The following is a 5,260-nucleotide window of genomic DNA, read 5'->3' as shown; positions in this document are numbered from 1 at the left end:
GTGCCGGTGACCCGCGAGCAGAGGTGGTTGATTTTCCCTGATGGGGAGAGGTACGTAAGTGCATTTAATATTTTTGTACCTTCTGCATTCACGTTTCTTCAAATAACTAATGCGTTGGCCTTGTCATGCTGCAGGGGTTGGCACCACCATCATAGTGTCCGCCGGCCCAACTCCGTCCTTGGAGTTCTTTGCCGGCAAAACTTCCCGGGGTTTGTCACGTTGCCTGGTGAGGGTCGGCTTCCAGAGCTTGGATTGAGCTGGGAGCACTACGTGGCTGCCCCAGCCCCGCCGGATGAGATTATCGACGGTGTCGTGTGCGACACGAGGGCAGACATGGTGATCAGAAAGTTCTGGGTAATTTCTCCTTTACACATTTAATAATCTTCAACTAGCTAGTTATTAATTGTACTAATCAATATTGTCTCATTTGATTGCAGACATTCTACAGGTGTGAGGAGGGATATGAGGAGGACGCGGCACATGTTATCGAGAACGTCTGCAAGCGCCTACTCCAGAACTTACGGCACGAGGCTCGGGTGCAGGCTGTTCGAGACTACTACGCCTTGCGTGGTATCAAGAAGACCAAGCCGGCGTGCTGTAACATCCCAAATTTTCAATTTGGAATGTTATACACTAGATCATCACGCATATCATATTTTATTGCATTTTGGTTGATCCTAGAAATTTCACGCAACTCAAGGACCCTCTGAGAGAGTTGGAGATTTCGTTATTTTCATATTTGAGAGTTTTCTCGAATTTGAAAAGAGGATCATTTGATTTATTTATTTTATCTTCAATTATTTTTCCAATATCAAAATATGAGAGAGGGAATAATATGACTTTCCCAAATTTAGGAAAATATGAAGATTTAATAAATAGATCAAATTTTTTTGTTGCCGGAGTTCTTTTTGCATTTTATTTGGATAGGGAAAAATGCGCGTTTTCGAAAATTGCATTTTAGGTCCGGAGTAAAGTTCATTTTGTTCGGCTCATTTTTAGGAGTCGGGGAAAATTTACTTTAGTAATTTTGGAGTTCATTTAGTTCTCTTTTTGTTTTTTTTCTGCGTGCGGAACTAGTTAAAAAAAAAACTCCAGCCGGCCAGCTGGGCCAAAGGCCCAGCCAGCCGCCGCCCCCAAGTGCGCTGCGCGCCAGGCGCAGGTGCGCAGGACGCCGCCACCTCTTGCCTTCTAGGCCGAATCCTAGTAGGATTCTTAGCCCCTTTTCCTTTGTTTCGTATTCCTTTTTCCTCTCTTTTTCTTGTCCCCTACCCCAAGTAAATCCCCCCTCACCAATATAAATACCCCAACACCCCCCCTCTAAACCCGTTAAATCAAACCCCAAGTCGCCGCCACCGCGCCACCCCACACCCGCGCCACCGCCGCACCTTGCCCACGCCGCCGCCGCCCTACGCCACGCCGCCGGAGCCTCTCGCCGGAGGTTGCCCCGTGTCTCTTTTCCTCGGATCGTTTTCTTCTAATCGTTCCGATTCTTTTCTTCTCTTCTGATTCATTTTCAAGATCGGTTTTTTGTTTCGGTTTTTTTTCCGAAAACCCTAGATCGGATTCGTTTTCTTTTCCGATTTAGTTGCCTTTGGACCGTTCACCGGACCGTTCGTCCTAACGAACGTGATCACCGGATTCTTCTAGGTTAACGAACGTCCGTTCGTATAACCGTTCTTCTTTTTCTTCTCGTCGGATTTATTCCGCGATCGCGATCTCAGATCCGATCTTCTTTCTAGTCTTTATTCTCGCTCGTTTATCGGAATCAGGTGATTCAAGCGCCTGGAGTTTCGTTTCGAAACCGCCGTTCCGTCTAATCAACTTAAACAAGTTTTTGCCCCGGTAAAATTTGACCTAGTTTCAACTTGCTAGAACCGATTTGTTTTCTTCCGCCGTTTGTTTTCCGTTCCTTTGTTCGGTTCGTTCTTTCTTTGCAACCGGAGTTCTTAAGTTGAACTTTCTGGTTCGATCTTTTGTTCGAGTTTTACCTGTGCATTAGATGAGTACTTATTGTGTGCTTGTTGTTTGTCTGCGATAGATCACCCGGATTGCGCCGCTTGTTACTTCGAAACCCTAGGTCTCGCGGATCATCAGCAAGGCAAGTAACACTTTGATCATACCTTTTCTACAACCCATGTTTTATTGCATTAGATCAATCCTCACACATTGCATGATTAGGATCTAATTAAATTGTGGGATGGGAAGTAGATGAGGTAGTACCTATCACCTATATTATTATTATGAAACCTTTGGGAGTTACTTCTACGTTTGCTTATTATGCCATGCTATGCTAGTAGACATGGATTGGGTGAGTGATATTCCATGACAGATGTGAGTTGATAATTTTAATGGTTTATCTAAGGTGGCAACTTAAACACACATCTGGGTGGATTGAGGCACCTGATGTCTATCAGGACTTGCCTGTTTTTTTTTCGGACCGCCACCCAGGCTCAAAGGGATCATAAAATCTTTCATGCTAGAAACTTCCGTGTGCAGCCACAAGCCATTATGGGCTCTGGCATAGTTGACTAAGTTGTGCGAACTCTTACAGTGGTGGACTAGCAGATGTAGGGGATGTAGGTGTACCAGTCTACCCGATCGTAAGGTGCTAGCGCCTCTGAAAGACTGTGTCTCGGTCATCCGTTTCTCAAACACCATGTAGTGCGAGAAATCCAACGGAGGCGATCGAGTCTTGTGGGGAAAAGTGCGCAAACCTCTGCAGAGTGTACAAACTAATCATGATTAGCCGTGTCCCCGGTTATGGACAACTTGAGTATCTACTACTTGAATATCATCTGAATCTCAACATGTTACCTCTAATTAATGTTGTTGGGTTTTAGTTGTTCACTTAATTGGGATTGAGAATGCTGTCAACCATTCTCGATGTTTCACAACCACCATGATAGTTAAATAAATTTATTCCTTTGCAGTAGGGAAAAACTGGCTTTACGCAAAACTGTAACCATAGAGCTTTCCACCAGCCATATATGCATATAGTATAGCTGTTTCATTCCATTACTCTCTATGTGTTACTTTGCCAGCATATTCCATGTGCTGACCCGTTTTCGGGCTGCAACTTCTCATGTTGCTACTCAGTGATGCCGTTGGAGTTGATGGACCCATTTATCTTCCAGTCTTCCGCTGTTATCGACACTAGTTGGCCTTAAGCCATTTTTATTGTAATAAGTTCTCTTTTGAGACAACGATGTAATAAGTGTGTGATTGCCACTCTACTATAAATCCTTCGATGTACTGTGTGGTGTCAGCATTACTGATCCAGGGATGACACCTGAGCACAGAGCGCTTGATCCATTCGGATCGGGTCGCGACACGTGCCGCGATAAGTTCCTGAGTAAGGAGCAGTACATGAAGGTAATTCTTAAGGCCTTCTCTACTTAAGTTCCTTCATTTAGTAATTCTTAGCCATAGCGCTCAAGTTTCTATTTGCTAACTTAGGCGCCTCCGAGATGGTGTGCGGATCGGATGGATTGTTGGGAGGTGTTGGTCGATGAGTGGTGCTCAAAACAATGGCTAGCCCTCCACAACGAGGCCAAGGACAAACGTGCCCAAATGGAAGGTGTGCCACACCATCAAGGCAGCTCCAACTTATATCAATTCGGGCGCAACTGGGTATGTGGTTTGCTTCATGATTCATGCAATTCATTCATCATGCTAGCTTGAGCCCTTTAATTACTAATTTTCATTGTTTCTCTCTTTCAGGCACGCTACAATAAGGCGGATAAGGTGCCAGAGGTGTACGACCTGTATGCCATGGCCCACACTGCCTCTTTCAAGAAAGTCAAGGCTTTCTCTCAGTCTGACCTCGATGATGCAAACAACTTCACCAACATCTCCTCCCACAACAAGCTCGTGAGATATAGAGATGAGGGGAAGGCGAGGAAAGGGGAGGACTTTAACCCAAGCCAGGGTCCCATTGATCCAGAGCTGGTGATGATATCTGGTGGCGAGAGGTCCCATGGCTCCATAGCCATTGGAGATGGACTTATCCGTTGTCCTAGCACTCTCCCGGAGATCAAGGCGCGCCAGTCGAGCTCCGCTCCTGAGATAAGGCCTCGTGAACGGCCAGTGCAACTCGCCATCAAGGTTAGTGATACGTACTCAGTTATCTTTCTCCATTAATTACATTGTGTGCGCTTCCATCAATGATTACAAATGGTCATGTGAGTGGTGTTGCAGGCTGCTATACAGAGTGAGAGAGATAGAACGGAGAAACTTCTGGCGGAGGCGGCGGAGAGGCAGCGGGAGCTGGAGGAGAGGACGACAAAGATGATGGAGGAGGAGAGGGCACGGAATGACATGCAGGCAAGGGCCATGTACGAGCTCCTTGTGGTAAGTTTCTTCTGCAGATTAGCCAAAACATTCATGTAGTGTTTGTCTCATTACTAACTAGTATGACTGAGTCGTCAAAACCAAATGTGCAGTCTGTGTGCGAGAAGACAGGTCAGACCGCTCCGCCGATGCCAGTGATTGCTCCTGGGACCACGGTGATTTTTATTTGAATGGACTTTACTTGCTAGTCTTAACATTTGAGTGTCATCATGCTAACAAGACATTGGAAATGATCTTTGGTGCAGCGTAACTCCAGACAAGCATCGCACGATCCTTCTCCATCTACCGACACGAGCCACCCCGCTCCTACACCTCCTGGATCTTGGTAAGTTTATCTAGTGTTTTTCTTAACACATGCATAAAGACCTAGACTTAGCTTTATTTCCTCCAATGCTTACCATAATGACCTAGACTTAGCTTCTTCTCCTCCAAAATGACTTAATAAGCTTACTGACCTCCAAAACCGTCCATTTTACCTAATTTAGCTCTAAAACGATCTGTACTTAGCTTACTTATGTCAAAAATTGCATAATTAGCTTAGTTAGCTCATAGACGATCCATTTTACCTAAGTTAGCTCTAAAATGACCCATTTTACCTAGGTTAGCTTATAAATGATCCAGTTCATCCAAGTTAGCTCAAAAATGACCCATTTTACCTAGATTAGCTCCTAAATGATCCATTTTACCTACGTTAGCTTTAAAATGACCCATTTCACCTAGGTTAACTCCAAAATGACCCATCTTACCTAGGTTATCTCATAAACGATCCATTTCAACTAATTTAGCTCATAAACGATCCATTTCACCAAGTTAGCTAAAAAACGATCCATTTCACCTAAATTAGCTCTTAAATGATCCATTTCACCTAAGTTAGCTCAAAAAGATCCATTTCAACTAAATTAGCTCATGA

The 5,260-nt window shown here is 44.6% G+C and overlaps 1 long non-coding RNA gene across 1 annotated transcript; it reads left to right on the top strand.

Moving 5' to 3' along the window:
* Positions 1 to 4,229: 4,229 nt before the first annotated feature.
* LOC147971236 (uncharacterized) lies at positions 4,230 to 4,675 on the top strand. The gene is made up of 3 exons (XR_015603292.1): positions 4,230 to 4,350; positions 4,443 to 4,505; positions 4,596 to 4,675. It is a non-coding gene; the product is annotated as an uncharacterized LOC147971236 (long non-coding RNA).
* Positions 4,676 to 5,260: the final 585 nt, after the last annotated feature.

This window comes from Triticum urartu, chromosome 5A (assembly GCF_056163025.1).
Source record: "Triticum urartu cultivar PI428250 chromosome 5A, HENAU_Tu73, whole genome shotgun sequence".
Lineage (NCBI taxonomy): Eukaryota > Viridiplantae > Streptophyta > Magnoliopsida > Poales > Poaceae > Triticum > Triticum urartu.
The sequence above is the reverse complement of the archived record's forward strand: the minus strand, read 5'-3'. Positions and strand labels throughout refer to the sequence as shown.